Source organism: Orycteropus afer, unplaced genomic scaffold (assembly GCF_000298275.1).
Source record: "Orycteropus afer afer isolate SDZICR_OR568_19922 unplaced genomic scaffold, OryAfe1.0 scaffold00115, whole genome shotgun sequence".
Classification (NCBI taxonomy): domain Eukaryota; kingdom Metazoa; phylum Chordata; class Mammalia; order Tubulidentata; family Orycteropodidae; genus Orycteropus; species Orycteropus afer.
Window position 1 is genome coordinate 4,944,418 of NW_006921702.1, and position 17,929 is coordinate 4,962,346.

Here is a 17,929-nt window from a genome sequence, read left to right on the forward strand (position 1 = left end):
TCATAGCGACCCCTCCTTGGGTTTCCGAGGCAGTATCACTACGGAAGTAGGAATGCCCAACCTTCCTTCCGAGGAGTGGCTGGTGGGTGATACTGCCTCAGAAACCCAAGGAGGGGTTGCTATGAGTTGGGTTCAACTCAACGGCACATAACACAAACAACAACTATTTATATGCTTCTAAAAAAATATAAACAGTGATTATAGGGGAGATGCCAATTTTCTGTTAGATTTATGAAATGTTTGAAATTTTTACAGTGCACATGTCTTATCTTTGTAATTAGAAAGATTTTAGAACAATAAAAAAGCCACAAGATCTCAGTAAACTATTAATATTAATAATATACTGTCACAAACACAGTAGTTAGCTTCAACAATCTCATTTCCATCTATGCAAAAAGACTGCCAGTCCTCTAAACTGCTGTGTATGAAACAGATCAGGCGTTCTACACTGTCAATAGCCAACACTGACACAAATGTTTTTATGCTGGCAGGATGGGTTCCCCATTTTAAAGATGAGGAAACTGAGACACAGCAAGGTGTAACACCACTATTACACAGCAGGTAAGTGTAGCCCTGGGATTGGACCCAAGTAGTGTGGCTCCAGAGTCCATATTCATTCCCACCACATTACACTGCAAAAGCTGCCAACCAACAAATCAGCAGCCATTCCAGTTGACTCTAACTAATGGCAACCTCATATGTGTAAAGAGCAGAACGATGCTCCATATGTTTTTATTTATTTATTTAATAGAGCTTTTTTATTATTTTACATGTACAGTGAAATACACAAAACTAAAGTGACATGGGTCAAGGCTTTGTGTGTGTGTGTGTGTGTGTGTGTGTGTGCAGTGTTCCCTCCCCTCTACTCCCAGCCCTGGCAACCAACAAATAAGGTTTCCTTCCATATATAAACTGTTCTTTGACTTTTTACAATAATGAACTAATATTATATCTGTCCTTCTGTGACTGACTTATTCCACTAAGCATAATGTCCTCCAAGTTCATCCACGTTATACAGTGTTTTGCAAATTCTACATTATTCTTCAGTGCTGCACAGTATTCCATAGTGTGTATGTACATAGTTTGGTTATACAATCTTCTGTTAATGGGCACCTAGGTTGTTTCCATCTTTTGGCTATTGTAAATAGTGCTGCAATGAACATGGGTGTACATGTATCTCTTCCTTTCCTGGCTCTCAGTTCTTTAAGATATATACCTAGTAATGAGATTGCTGGGTCAAATGGTATTTCTAATTCCAACTTTTTAAGGAATTGCCATACTGCTTTCCACAGTGGTGGGATCATTTTACATTCCCGCCAGCAGTGTAGGGGAGTCCCAATCTCTCCTCATCCTCACCAGCATTTATTATTTTCTGTCTTGTTCCACTTTGCCATTAGTGCTGGGGTGAAATGGTATCTTGTTGTTTTGATTTGTGTCTCTCTGTTTGTTAATGATCTAGAATCCTTCATGTATTTGCTGGCTGCCTGAATATCCTCTTTGGTGAAGGGTCTATTCATGTCTTCTGCTGATTTTTAATTGGATTGTTAATCTTTTTGTTGTTGAGGTGTTGGAGTTTTCTATAAATTTGAGAGAAAAGTCCCTTGTCAGATATATTGTTGCCGAATATTTTTTCCCAATCTGTAGGTTCCCTTTTGACTCTTTTGGAGAAGTCTTTTGAAGCACTTAAAAATTTAATTTTTAAAGACCCCATGCATCTAGTTTATCTTCTGCTCTTTGTGCATTTTGGGTTACGCCAACAGTCTATGCCATAAATTAGGGCCTCTACATTCGCCCTCATTTTTTCCTTGAGGAACATTATGGCTATAGGTTTCACATTTAAGTCTTTGATCCATCTGGACTTAGTTTTTATGTATGGTGTGAGGTATGGCTCTTGTTTCATTTTCTGCAAATGGATATCCAGTTTTGCCAGCACCATTTGTTAAAGAGACCATCTATTCCCCCATTTAATAGATTTCAGCCCTTTGTGAAAAATCAGCTGACCATAGATTAATGGATCTATTTCTGTGTTCTCAATTCTGTTCCACTGGTCTGTGTGTCTGTCATACCAGTACCAGGCTGTTTTGACTACTGTGGCTGTATAGTACATTTTGAGATTTGGGAGTATGAGACCTACTTTGCTCTTCTCCTTAAATAGTGCTTTGCTTATCTGAGGTCTCTTTCTTTCCATATAAAGTTAGTGATTGGTTTCTCCATATCCTTAAAGAATGCTGATGGGATCTGAATTAAGATTGCACTGAATATATAGATTGCTTTGGGTAGAACTGACATTTTCACAATGGTTAATCTTCCTATCAATGACCATGGTATGTCCTTCCATTTACATAGATCTCTTGTGGTTTGTTGGAGTAGTGACATGTAGTTTTCTTTGTACAGGTCTTTTATGTCCCTACTGAGATTTATGCCAAAGTATTTTATTTCTTTGGTAGCTACTGTAAATGGTATTGATTTCCATCTTTCCTTTTCAGCAATCTCTTTGCTGGTGTAGAGGAATCCAACTAATTTTTTATGTTGATTTTGTAACCTGCCACTATGCTAAATCTCTCAATTAGTTCCAGGTTTTTTTTTTTTTTTTTTTGCTGAATCTCTTGGGTTTTCTATGTGTATGATCATATCATCACCAAATAGGAATAGACTGACTTCTCCCTTACCAATATGAATGCTTTTGATTTCCCTTTCTTGCCTTATTGCCCTGGTTAGGACTTCCAATACAACTGAATAGAAGTGGTGACAGAGGGCATCCTTGTCTGGTTCCTGTTCACAAGGGGAATGGTTTCAGTCTCTCGCCACTGAGAATAATGTTGGCTATTGTTTTTGCATCTATACCCTTTATTATGTTGAGGAATGTCCCTTCTATTCCTATTTTGCTAAGAGTTTTTATCAGGAATCAGTGTTGGATTTTATCAAATGCCTCTTCTGCATCAATTGATAAGACCATTGGTTCTTTTCCTTTATGTGATGTAAGACATTGATTGTTTTTCTAATGTTGAACCATCCTTGCATACCTGGTGTGAAACCAAGTTGGTCATAATGTATTATTTTATGGATATATTATTGGAGTCTATTGGCTAGTATTCTGGTGAAGATTTTTACATCTACATTCATGAGGGACATTGGTCTGTAGTTTTCTTTTTTAGTGATTTCTTTGCCTGGTTTGGGTATCAAGGTTATGCTTACTTCATAAATTATGGAATATTCTATATTCTGTATTTTTCTACATTCTGGAATAGTTTGAGTAGAACTGGTGTCAGTTCTTCTCTGAATGTTTGGTAGAACTCACCAGTGAAACCATCAGAGACAGGGCTTTTTTCTGTTGTTAATTTTTTTATGACCTGTTCAATTTCTTCTTTTGTTATGGGTCTGTTCAAATATTCCACTTCAGTCTGTGTTAGTTTAGGTAAGTAGTATATATTTCTAGAAATCTGTCCATTTCTTCTAGATTTCAACTTTGTTGGAATATAGTTCTTCATAGTATCCTGATATTATCCTTTTAATTTCTGTTGGCTTTGTTGTGGTGTCATCCAATTCATTTCTTATTCAGGTTATTTGTATTCTCTCCATCTTTTCCTTTATTAAATTTGCCAGTGGTATGTCAATTTTATTAGTTTTTTGAAAGAACCAACTTCTAGTCTTATTCTTATTCATTTTTTTCTACTATTTTCTGTTTCATTGATTTCTGTTCAAATCTTTAGTATTTCTTCTGGTGATTGTAGGCTTTTGTTTGCTGCTCTTTTTCTAATTGTTGGAAAGGGTGGGGTATAGTGCTGATTTTGGTTCTTTCCTCTTTTTTGATGTGTGCATTTATTACTATAAACTGGCATCTGATCACTACTTTTGCTGTGTCCCAAAGATTTCAGTATGTTGTATTTTCATTCTCATTTGATTCAAGGAATATTTAAAATTTTCTCTATTACCCAGGCATTTTGAAGGAGGGTGTTATTCAGTGTCCATGTGTTTGCCCTTTTTCCGTTTATCTTCCTATTGTTGATTTCTAATTTTACAGTATTTTGATCTGAGAAGATGCTTTGCAGTATTTCAATGTTTTTAAATTTATTGAGGCTTGCTTTGTGGCCTAAAATATGGTCTATCCTGGAGAAAGTTCTATGTGCACTGGAACAGAATATATATTGTGCTGTTGTTGTGTGACATGCTCTGTAGATGTCTATAAGGTCAAGTTGGTGGATTGTATTGTTTAGTTCTTCTGCATCTTTGTTGAGTTTCTTTCCAGTAGTTTTACCTGTGATTGAAAGCGGTGTGTGAAAGTCTCCTACTATGACAGTGGAATCATCTATTTGTATTTTCAGTTCTGTTAGATCTGGTGTATGTATTTTGGGGCTCTTTCATTGGGTTCACAGATATTTATTATTATTATGTCCTCTTCTTCAATCAATCTTTTAACCATTATATAATATCCTTCCTTGTCTTGTATGGTGGTTTTTAACTTAAAATCGATTTTATCAGAAATTAATATTGCCACTCCTGCTCTTTTTTGGTTGCCATTTGCTTGATATATCATTTTCCAACCTTTAATTTTAGTCTATTTTTGTCTTTGTCTCTAAGGTAGACAAATTGTAGACAGGATACTGATGATTATGTTTTCTTATCCAGTCTGCAACTCTCTGTCTCTTGAGTGGTGCATTTAATCTACTAATATTCAGTGTAGTTATCAACAAGTATCAAATGGTTGCTGTCATTTTGTTATGTGCTTTTTCATGGTGTTGCTGATTTCTTTGTTATAGATAATTTTTTATGCTGAGCTCATTTTGTTTATGAATCATGTTATCACTTCTTTTGTTGCTATTGTTTTAGTATTTGCTAAATATTTGTGCTTGTCCTCTTTCTAAATTTGATGTGAAAGTTTATCATTTTTCTTTGAGATTACTCTGTGATTTATAATTTTCTTCCCAAGTTTAGAACAATCCATCCTATCTTGCAGTTGCCTTGATTTCCCTACCATTTAGAAGTTCTGTAACTATGCAATTTTTTCCTTCTTTTTGGTTTGTAGTTTTCCTCATTTGCAAATTGATATCACTGGTTCCTTCTTCAAAATCTTGCAGGCTTATTTACTTTGGATACTTCCATAACTGGGATGGTTTCTGGGTTATGTCATCATGTGTGTTAATGGTCAGTTGTTGTTTGCTGTTGTTGTTTCTCTGCCCACAGGACTTCCTTTAGCATCTCTTGTAAGGCTGGTCTGGTTTTAACACATTCCTTTAATTTCTGCTTATCTGGAAATGTCCTAATTTTACCATGTTTGAGGGATCATTTTGATGGGTATATAATTCTTGGCTGGAAATTCCTTTTTTTCAGGGTTGTATATATACCACCATCCCATCGTATTCTTGCCTGCATGGTTTCTGTCAAGAAATCCGAGCTTAGTCTTATCGATTGCCCCTCGTAGGTAATTTTTCATTTTTCCAGTGCTGCTTTCAGGATTCTTTCTCTGTCCTTTGTTTTGGTGAGTTTGATGATGATATGTCTGGGTGATTTTCTTTTGGAATCTATGCTGTTTGGGGTTCGTTGAACTTCCTGAATGCATATATTCCCACCTTTCATCATACCAGGGAAATTCTCTTCCAACAAATCTTCGACAATTTTCTCTGTGGTTTTATTTGTCTCTTCCTGTTCTAGAATTCAGATTAAACATAGTTTACTCTTCTTGATAGTATCCCACATGAACCTTAGGCTTACTTCATTTTGTTTTGATCATTTTTCTGATTGATCCCTTTCCAAAAAGTATTAGGGTATTTGTCTTCAATCTTACTAATTCTGTCTCCCATTGATGCAACTGTACCCTTTGCCTGTTCAATGTTTCATCTATTTCTGAAAATTTAGTATTAATCTCCTGGATTTCTATCTGTAGATTCTGTATTATTTTTAATTTTTCATTTATTTTGTCATTTCATTCTTGTATTGGCTTTCAAAATTTTTCTAGAGTTTTCTCTGTGTTTTCCTCAATTTTGCCAGTGTTTTCCTTGATGTGTCTCTCAATCTGTTGAAGGTACCTAAATATAACTCTTTTGTTATCAGGGAGTTCCAATGCTGCTTCTTTCTCAAGGATGTATTTTGGATCTGTATCCTGTTCCCTTGTTTCTACTGCTTTATCTTTCTTCTTTGTGTGGACTGTGATGTTCTTTTGTCTCCGAGACATTGTTACTTTGTTGTATTTCTATTTAATTGGTGGTTGTATGTTGGAGTAATTTGCCCAAGATTTTCATTTTCTGTGTTTTATTTTCATGTTATCTAAATAAGCAGGGTACTGTGCTCATCTATTTACTAGTTGGCAGCACTTATACGCTCACCACCTCTCTCCTTTTCCATTGTCAGCCTCCCGTATTTCCCTGCTGTTCTTGGCAAGCAGAGCCTATTTTTAGGTACCTGGAATCCAAGTGAGAATGCTGTCACTTTAAATATCCAAATGTCTGCCTCTTGTAAACATTCAAAATGACTGCGCCCTTGGTCACTTTAAATATCCAAAATGGCCAGTGCTTGTAAACAATCAAAATGGTTGAGCCTTCCAGACAGCTGAAAGTCCACAGCTCAAGTTGTCTCCCTCTTCCTAGTCAATGGTCACCAGCGCAGTCATCCCTGCAGCCCTTGGCAACCAGAGCTGATCTTTAGGTCAATTCCAAGGTCCCAGCACCACTTCAAAATACTCAGGCTGTTGGTGCCATCAGAGTAGCTGACAATCCACAGCTCTATTCGTCTCCGTACTCACTGTTTTCATGCAGGTTCTTCCACTTAGTTGATCCCTAATCCACTTCTATATACTTCCTTTCAAAGCGCAGGGCTCCAGAATTATCTTCTGTATCTCTGTCAACTGGTTTCTTTTTTCTTTGCTGAAAAGGATCGGTGTAGATTGTCTGCCTATCCACCATCTTACCGCAAGTTTCTCCATATGGTTTTCAATAGCTGATTTTTCAGAAGTGGATTGCCAGGCCATTATTCCAAGGCTCCTCTGAGTGAACTCAAATCTTCTAACTTTGGGTTAGCAGCTAAGTATATAAAAGAGACTCCACAGAAGCTCCAAGATGCTCAAAAGAGCACTTTTGACAAGGTGTCAGAGGCCCATGGCTTAGAGCTCTGTCACGCTGTATTGTTCGTTTTTCTTGCCTGAATATTTCCCTATGGGCACTTCATCTTCTCAGCTTTAACCTACTCACCTGTAAAATGGGTTTGATGAGGATGACATCAACTCTATTGTGCAAACATCAATTTGCATGTAAATAGGTTTAGGACTGGTCAACAATGTGCTATGACACCACTCACAAGAGGTGGTGGGGGAGGTATGACGAAAAAGCACCAAAAAGAGATTTCAGAAGAGCCAGTGCACCCACATCTACCAGGTAGAATAAAGGTGTTTGCTCCCTGGTGATGCAGAGCCCTATTCACACCTTCCTCCAGAAAAGCTAGGGAAAACAAAACTAATAAAAATGAAACAAAGCCCTAAGGTATGGGAGAAATTTTCACTACTTTCTTGCCCTAAATCACTTTATTCCGCTCCAAAAAAGGGTAGCTTTCTTTTTTGTATTTTAATTACAGGTATCCAAACCAAAAACCAAACTCATTGCCATCAAGTCAGGTCCAACACATAGGGACCCCTCCTTGGGTTTCCGAGGCTGCATCACTACGGAAGTGGAAGATTGCCCAACCTTCCTTCCAAGGAATGGCTGGTGGGTTTGAACTGCCAGCTTTCTGGTTAGCAGTCAAATGCCTTAGGCACTAAACCACGATACTGCTTACTAATTATGACATACTGGATACTAAAGAAAAATAAATAAATTACAATTTGTCTACACTCACTACCCAGGGATAGTGTTTAATTTGTATTTTTCTTGGTGGGGAGAGAATATATACACACACAGAGTTATGTGTTTATTTGCACTGTTGGAATTATTTATTTATATATTTATATAATTATTTATATATATATATGATATATTTGAATCATCTGGAGGTTACAAATGGTTTGGGTTACAAAAAAATCATAATCACATTATATATACTACTGTAATTTTTGTTAGTTTTCCATATCAACCAATTTAGATCTCTATCAGCTCTCTATCTTAGAATGAATCAGTAGCATAACTTATTTAATTAATATCCTACTGATGAGAATATAGGTTGTTGAGGACATAAGCTTTTTTTTTTTTTTAATTAGGAAAGAGGAGAGAGACTGGTTTGGAGGACATGGGTGGTCTGGGAGGCAAAAGGATTATCAGCAAGAATCATATTCAGGTGGCCAGCTAATACATGAAGAGATGCTCACAATCATTGGCCATCAGAGAGATGCAAATCAAAACAAAAATAAGATACCGTCTCACCCCAGAACTGATGGCAAGGTTCAACAAGACAGAAAATAACAAATGTTGGCGGGGATGTGGCGAGATTGGGACTCTCATACACTGCTGGTGGGACTGTGAAGTAATACAAACACTGTGGAAAGAAAGCAGTATGGCAATTCCTTAGAAAGCTGGAATTGGAGATACCATTTGACCCAGCAATCCCATTACTAGGTATATATCCTAGAGAGGTGAGAGCCAGGACAGGAACAGATACATGTACACTCATGTTCATCGCTGCACTATTTACAATAGCAAAGAGATGGATATGTGCCCATCAGCATAAGAGTGGATGACCAAACTATGGTACATACACATAACGGAATGCTATGCAGCACTAAAGAATAATGTAGAATCTGCAAAACACCACATAATATGAATGAACTTGGAGAACATTACGCTGAGTGAAATAAGTCAATCACAGAAGGACAAATATAGTATTATTTCATTGTTGTGGAAGGTCAAGGAAAGGTTATATATGGAGGGAAACTTTCTTTATTGGTTGACAGGGAAGGGGAAGGAGCATTGCAGAAAAAAAATGCATTGATGCATGTCATTTTAGTTTTGCATATTATATTTCAATAAAATCCATTTTTTAAAATAGAATCTTATTGAGAGGCTGGGGAACTCTGGTAGCATAGTGCCGACTGCTAACCAGAAGGCTGGCGGTTCAAACCCACCAGCCACTTCTCGGAAGGAAGATGGAGCAATCTACTTCTGTAGTGACACTGCCTCGGAAACCCAAGGAGGAGTCGCTATGAGTCGGGTCCGACTCGAGGGCACACAACAACATTGAGAGGCTGAAGGTGGAGTTGTTTAATTGTTGAGTTTAGAAAGTGGTACCTCCCAGTCCCCCAAACGGTCAAGGCCCCCCACCTGAGGTCTATCCACCTAGTTTCTGCAGTTCCACAACCAATGCTTTCTCATCTAATCTACTCATTACCATCTAAGTGGAATATATTTTTTCTCTTTTCCAAATTTTAAAACAATCCATGTAAAAGATTTAAAAATACAGAATAGAAATAAGAAAATAAGAATTAGCCCAAACCCTAAGACATTAGGATAACTAAGCATTTCCATGTACTTTCAATCTTTATTATGCATAGTCAGATACTGCTGAAATCATATTGTATAGACAATTTTGTGAAGTTTTTTCCCCCAGTTAGTATTAAAAGGGCTTATCTTAAAAACTTGACAAGTGCCATTTTTGCGATTTCTATACTATTCTAATGATAATTTAGTTGTTTGCAACTTTCAGAGAGCTTAAATGAAGTCCATGTTGTTGTTGTGTTTTGCCATCGAGTCGGCTCCAACTCATAGTGACCCCTTCCTGAGTTTCCAAGGCATTATTACTAAGGAAGTATATTGCCCAACCTTTCTTCTGAGGAGTGGCTGGTGGGTTTGAACTGCCAGGCTTCTGGTTAGTAGTCAAATGCCTTAGGCATTACGTCACCAGAGCTCCTAAATGAAATCCATAGAAATATGTAATAATACATGATACTTTTCTACATTTCTGATTATTTACTTAGGATTCCTAAAAACAGAATGGTTAAGCTTAAAAGTTATCTGCCTTTTTTAAAACTCTAAGACATGTGTCAAACTCTTCTTCACACAGTTTACTCTGCAACCAGTAAAAGAAGTGAACTGTCCATCTTAAAATATCTCAAGCAGCCAGGAGTATGACCAGTTATTTTTATGGAAATTTTTTTCTAGCCTATTCAGATGCAGGAGGCTCTGGTAGGGCAGACTCATAACAATTCCAGAGGTGAGCAATGGCTTCACCCTTTGGTTTGAATACTCAGATCTTTAATACCAATGAGGTGTGACATTATTTCATATGTTTATTAGTCCTTTGTATTTCTTCGAGACTATCTTTGACAGGCCAGTTAGACTACTACTGCCTGAGGGCACAAGGGCTTTGGAATCAGAAAAGTCTGTGAAGAATCACAGCTCTATCACTGGGTAGGTGAAGAATCTGGACAATCATCAGGACCCTAGGAGTCAAAAAACAAACCAAACTCACTGCCACTGAGTTGGTTCCAACTCATAGTGACCCATCCTTGGGTTTCTGAGGGGGTATCTCTATGGAAGTAGATTGTCTAAACCCACCGCAATTGAGTCAATTCCGACTCATAGCAACCCTCACCGTATTTTCGAGGTGGTAGTAAATCCTTTCAGAAGTAGCTTGCCCAGTCTTGCTTCCATGCAGTAGCTGCTGGTTTTGAACCACCAACCTTCTGATTAGCAGTCAGATGCCTTAGACACTGTTACCAGAGCTCCCAAATGCCTCATAAGTACATAAAATAATTTAAATAACCCTTTAGGGGGTTGTCAGAAGGGTTTGCAAAGCTAAGCACCAATAATTAGGGGTCACTGAGCTCTGATGGTGAAGTGCCTAAAGCTTTGACAGCTAACCAGAAGGTTGGCAGTTCAGATTCACCAGTTGCTTTGTAGAATTAAGATGGGACAATCTACTTCCATAAAGATTTACTGCCTAGGAAACCCAAAAGGGGGTCGCTATGAATCAGAATTGACTTGATGGCAGTGAATGAACTCTTGGATAGAAGTCTGGTGGTGCTGTGGTTAAGGCACTGGGCTGTTAACCAAAAGCATGTTTCAAACCCACCATCCATCCACTTTGTGGGAGAAAGATGATTTATAGCCCTGGAAATCCTATAGGGATCACTATGAGTCTAAACTGACTCAATGGCAGTGGGTTTTGGAGCACTTAGTTAAGGAGCCCTGGTGACGCTGTGGTTAATTTCAAACCCACCAGCCACTGCAGTGGAAGAAAGATAAGGTAGTCTGCCTCCATAAAGATTTACAGCCTTGGAAACCCTATGGGACAATCCTATAAGGTTTCTGAGAGATGGAATCAATTTGATGGCAGTGGGCTTTTGTTTCTTGAGCACTTGGGTTTTACTGCTTAATCTCCCTATGATGAGCTCTTTACATGATAAAACCTTTCGCCATCAAGTGGATTCCAACTCATAGTGACCCTACAGCACAGAGCAGAATGGTCCCATAGAGTTTCCAAGGCTGTAAATCTTTATGGAAGCACATTGCCACATCTTTCTCCCAGCTGGTGGGCTCAATCCCCCAACATTTCAGTTAGCAGCTGAGCGGTTAACCTATGCACCACCAGGGCACCACTTTACATGATAGTAAGTTTTCAGGAGTTCTGGTGGCACTGTGACTAAAGCATTGAGCTGCCAACCAAAAAGGTGGGGGTTATATCCTACCAGCTGCTCCACAGAAGATGAGGTAATCTCTTTCCATAAAAGTTTACAGCCTTGGCAACACTGAGTCAGAATCAACTCAATGGCAGTGCGTTGTGTTTTTTTTTTTTTTTTTTTAAAGGTAATTTCAGTCATATTTGTAGTATATACTTTCCAAACCTTGTTTGTCTTTAGATTTAATTATATATCTGATTCTCAATAATTTAACTCTTAACAATTTAACTCAAGATTTTTCTTTCGGCTTCATCACTCTAAGCTTCAAAAGCATCTTCATCTTCTATCAATAAATGTGAAAAACATTCATTTGTGTTTTACTCTATTTTTGTTTCCTGATTTACTACTCTTTAATCTGACATTCGTTTTGACAGATAGTAAGAGCAGAGTATATACACTGACCCCCTCCCCCTTGTGGTTGATGAGTTCACCCAGGCCCATTTATCAACCAATCCTTCCTTTTTCCTGATTTAACCAAAAACCAAACCAAACTCACTGCCGTTGAGTCAGATCTGCATGTACACAAGAGTCTGTCTGTCAGGTACCTATTCAGTTTCACAGATCTGTCCCTTCCTAGATAAATGCCATATATATGACAGCTTGACAACATTGCCTTAACATCAGCAATACATTCTCCCTTATCCTTCTTTACCATGAATTTCATTACTTTCTTCTAAGTAAATTTTAGAATAGCTGCAGTATTTGCCTAAATTACTAAAATTTCTCACTGGTATATTCATATATATATATAACTATACATTAATATATATGTATTAATATATATTACTATACATTAATATGAATTTGCTATTAGACCATCTGACTGAAATCAGATCACACAAAGATACTACAAACCAGGAAGGTGGTGGTGGTGTTGATGTTAGTGCTATCGAGTAGGACCCACCTCACAGTGACCCCTCCTTGGGTTTCCGAGGTGGTACCACTACGGAAGTAGATTGCCCAACCTTCCTTCCGAGGAATGGCTGGTGGGTTTGAACTGCCAGCCTTCTGGTTAGCAGTCAAGTGCCTTAGGCACTATGCTACCAGAGACCCTAAAATTTTTTTTGTGAATAGTATGAACAGTTAACATGCTTAGCTGCTAACCAACTAAAAGGTTGGCTGTTTGAGCTCACCCAGACATACCTTAGAAGAAAGGCCTGGTGATGTACTTTTGAAAAACCAACCACTGACAACTCTATGGCGCATGGTTTTACTATGACACACAGAGGGTTGCCATGAGTTATTCTAAGGCAACTGTTTTTTATTTCCCAAAGTATAGGCGGAAATCAGCATCTACGATGTCAGGGCCCCACAAAGCCCTGCCACAAGGCTTTTCTGAGCATAAGCATGGCTCTGTGGAGTGTCAAGCACCAAGGTGTTCGTGTATACACTCAAGTTTGAGACTCATACATCCACGTTATGCCTGTTCTCCCAGAGAACTACTCTTTCAACTGATAAGTAAACCTGACTCCACTAAGACTCCTATTTAGATGACAAGTACTTTGTAATGTAATAGTTTAGAACAAAAACCAATCCAGTTGCTATTGAGTTGATTCCAACTCAAATATCCTTCTTTACCATGAATTTCTTCATTATTTCAAAAGAGAACTGTGCTCCACAAGGTTTTCATGCCTGTAACCTTGCTAAAGCAGATCTCCAGCCTTTTATTTCAAGGCTACTTTTGGAGGGTTCAAACTGTCAACCTTCAGTTACTAGCTGAGAGCTTAATTTCATGCTATCCAGGGACACTATAATTCAAACAACCTCACCTAAATAAGGCTTTCACATTTAGAAAACAAAAATACAGCATGTCCAGCTAAATGTGAATTTCAAAACAAAAAAAAAAAAGAAAGAATATATTTTCAATATAAGCATGTCCCATGTATTGCATGGAACTTACACTAAAAAATTATATGTTGTTAATTTAAAATTCTAGTTTACCTAGACAGCCCATATTTTGTCTGGCAACTCTACCCCTATAGTATTAGTCAAAATTTGACAGGCCTGAATGACAAATTATGGCAGTAAGAATGAAGTTTCAACAAATAACTAGTTTGTATATATAAAACTCCCTGGTCAACAGATGTAAGCCAGACAAGCATTATTTTATCCTTGCATACCAAGAGAGGTTTATTAGTATGAAGAAATGGTGACTTTTATAAAACAAAGACAAAATACAAAAAGCAGAAGGAGAAAGTGAATCACCATGGCATTAAAAAAATTCTGGACAGTGCAGGAAGATCAGGTGCAAATTGTAATTCAAAGGCAGGTAAAGGCACTCTGCCAGTTGCAGAGCAATAAAAATTGGGACAAGATTAAAAGGTTTACCAAGAAACCTTGGTTTTCTCTTAAGGCTAGTTTGTGTTTGTCTTTTTGCCTATTTTCTTTTGCTGATTATTACAACTTTCCCTTAGGGTTAGGACAGGACAGGCTGGCCTTGCCATTGACTCTATTCAGCTCCATCAAAGCCTCCTCTGTTGATTTCTCCTCTGTGGGAGCCCAGGGATTGGAAGGTGAACTTGAGGATTCTTCTTTGAAGCTGTTAGCAGTAAATGCTTTTCTAAACCAGAGCCCTTAATTACCACACTGTCCACCTCCAGCGGAAGGTGAAGGCTGGGAATATGAAGCCTTAAAGCTCCTTAATTAAAGCTTCATGGGTCACTGCACTCTACTGCTAAACCAAAAAAAAACAAACTGCCATGGAGTGGGATCCAACTCATAGCGACCCCTCCTTTGGTTTCTGAGGCAGTATCATGACGGAAGTAGATTGCTCAACCTTCCGTCCGAGGAGTGGCTGCTAGGTTTGAACCTCCAGCCTTCCGGTTAGCCTTAGGCACTGCCAAATGGAGTGGGGTTGAATGATACTTTCACAAAGACAAACTGGAGAAGTTGGCCCTCACTGAGGGTAATCATGCACCAAGTGATCTCATTTACTCCATACACTAACCCTTGAGTTAGTGAGGAGGACCTTCTTCGTTCATTTGCCTGCTCAGTGAACCACTTGGTACACCAAAAAAGCACACATTCAAGGACTGCATCAGGGAGCTTCCCATTCTCTCTGGAGTCCAGCAGGCAGAAGGGGAAGGGGAGAAGGACAGAAAGGCAGGGATTCACACCCCAGCTCAGCTTGCTGCACCCCTACAGGAGGCCTTTCCCTCTCACTGCTTGGGGATGCAAGGATGTCCCTGGTCTTGCCCATGAGGCCAATGGCAGGCCCCAGGGTGGAACACAACACTGGCTGGTTACTCGTAACTGCACAGTCCCTTCATCTACTCTCTAGGTTATCCTGAGTGCGGGTGTACCCACTGCAGATTGCTACGGTCAATAGTGATAGGCAGCTTTATTTTCCCCATTTTACTGATGAAGAACCTGAGGTTCTAAAGATTACATAAAAAACTGACTCAGCCTGGGGTCTTGCAACTGCAGTGGCCATTCAAGGTACAAGTGTTCTCTGTCCACCTGGAGCAACAAAGGAAGGCGCATCGGGAATAGAAGGAGAAAATGAAATGTGTGACTAATTGCCTCCATAAATAACTGCCTCCTCTGCCATGAGACTAGAAGAACTGAATGGTGCTTGGCTACAATTACTGAGTATTTTCATCAAAAATTCTGTAGAGGAATCCTGATCAAAAGGGTGAAAATGCAGAACAGAATTTAAAATTCTCATGGACTCCAGACTGGAGCCATGGAGGCAGATGAACCCCCAAAACTACTGCCCTGAGATAATGTTTAAACCTTAGAACAAAAACATCCCCTGAAGTCTTTTTTAAAACCAAACAACAGTTTAGCTTAACTAGTAAAGAATGTGTGTCTTGAGCAATGTGCTTCTTTAAGATTTATCTGTATGGGATCAAACTGACAACAGCAACTTGAAACATTAGATGGAAACCTCAGAGGACAGTGAGTTTATGTTAATGGAAGAAGAACAACTTAGAAAAGGAGGGTGAGTATGGTTGCAAAACTAGAACAACGTAATCAGTATCTCTGAATTGTAAAATTGTAATTCTACTAATTGTAGCAATTATTGACATGCTGTATGTTTTGCTGTATATTATATTCTCAACAATAAAAAATAAAATAAATTATGGGGGAAAAAGTGGACTCAAGAAGAGGAAAATAGTGGCTGAGACAACAAAGCATGGACTCAACTGTGCCTGATACTTGAGCCTGAACATACGCCCATTAGGACAGTGTAGTCCCAGACCAGCATCACCAGTCTCCCCTGAGAAGAACTTGATAGAAATGCAGAGGCCCAGGACTCAGTCCAGACCTATTATTCAGGATGGCTGGGGGTGAGGCCCCAGAATTTATGTGTTAACTACCCTCAGAAGACACTGCTGTACCTTGGAGCCTATGAACCTGCACCTTGTGTTATTCATACTCATGGAATTCCAGGGCCCACATCTCCAGCCCACTTTTCTTCTACTCCAAATGAACTGACAGACAACACCTGACTGCCTCTATCATGCCCTACACTCATGGCATCTCACTATTTGGAATTCTCTTCCCTTGCTTTTATGTTGTATAGTTGTTAGTTGCCATCCAGTCAACCCCAACTCATGGCTACCACATGCAGAAGTAAACAAAACACTGCCTGGTCCTCTAAACCATCCCTATGATCAACTACAGATCAGACCTGTGTGATTCTCAGGGTTTTCACTGGCTGATTTTCGGAAGTAGACTGAAGGCCTTTTCTTCTAGTCCATCTTAGTCTGGAAGTTCCACTGAAACCAGTTTACCATCACAGCAACACAAAAGCCCCCACCGACAGTGTGGCTGCGCATGAGGTGAACTGGCTGAGAATCTAACTGGGGTCTTCTTCATGGAAGGCAAGAATTCTACCACTGAACTATCACTACCCCCACCTGGCCTCTATATATCAACTTATCCTTCCAGGCCCAGATCAAAAAACCTCCCTATTGTACACTTCCTTTCCCTTCACCCAAGTTAATGCATCTCTACCCTCTAGTTAGTGATTTCTTTCCCTTCCCCTTCCACCCTTGATAACCTTCAAAGAATGACTCTTTCTGTGCATAAATATTTTCTTAACATTTTATAGTAGTAGTCTTATACAATATCTGTCCTTTAATGATTAACTAATTTCATTTAGCATAATGCCCTCTAGGTTCATCTACGTTATGAGGTCAGCACAAAATGATCAAAGCAGTAGAGGAAATGGAGAAGCACAAGAGTTAAAGGCAATGGAAGTGAATACTATTACATACACAATCTTACAATAACAGTAGTAACAATAATCTACAAATGGTACATAGACAGACACTCAAGTTGAACAGGGATAGGAAGGTAAATGGGACTACACCCACAAATACATATGCTTGACAGAGACTACATGTGTATTTATTTGTGGTGCAAATATCCACAAATATAGCAGAGCATGCAGGGGGGCAAAGTCAGACATCCTACCTTGATGAGTAGTGACTAGGTTCTTAAAAGCCTATGAGCATCCATCTAAGGTGCAACTACTCATCTCTCCCTACCCAGAGCAAAGAAAAGTGGCGAAAAAAAAAAAAAAAAAAATCAAAAATGGAAGGAAACAATTAGTGCAAAGGACTAATGGGCCACATGAATCCCAGTCTCCATGACCCCAAGACGAGAAGAACTAGATGGTGCCTGGCTACTACTGCTGGCCACTCTGAAAGGGATCACGATGGGAGGTCCTGATTAAAGTGGGAAAAAAATGTAGAACAAAACTTACAATTGTAAAAAAAAGACCAAGATTACTGGTCTGATGAAGACTGGTGGGATCCCCCCACCCACCCACACACCCCCCCAAGGTTATGGCCCTTAGGTACTCTTCAAGCCAGGAACAAAACTCAAGCCTCATGGCTCAACTTTCAGCCAAAACCACAGATAGCACTATAAGGTGAACAGTGATACCAGAAGAGTATGCACTCACCAATCTGCTCTGTAAATTGTCACTCAAATAACAATAAAACAATTTTTAAAAAAGCCTCCCTCTTTCTGAAGCCTTCTCTAACAGCTCAGATTAAAAGATTTAATGGAAAGAATGCCTTTTCTTAACCCTTTTCTTAGATGTGCCTGACACAAGCCATGGTCTTTTCTGTAGTCACATATGCATGTGAAAGCTGAACAATGAATAAGGAAGACCACAGAACTGATGCACTTGAACTGTGGTGTTGAGAAGAATAGTGACTGTACTACAGACTGCTAGAAGAATGAACAAATCTGTCTTAGAGGAAGTATAGCCAGAACACTCCTTGGAAGCAAGAATGGCCAGACTTTATCTCTCATACTTTGGTCATATTGGCAGAAGGACCAGATCCTGGAGAAGAATACGCTTGGTAAAGTAAGAGG

At 39.0% G+C, this 17,929-nt stretch overlaps 1 protein-coding gene across 1 annotated transcript in view; it reads right to left on the minus strand.

The window, feature by feature from the left end:
* GRB10 (growth factor receptor bound protein 10) overlaps positions 1–17,929 on the minus strand; it is a 323,919-nt gene that overhangs the window by 256,090 nt on the left and 49,900 nt on the right. The gene's annotated exons all lie outside the window — the stretch shown is intronic.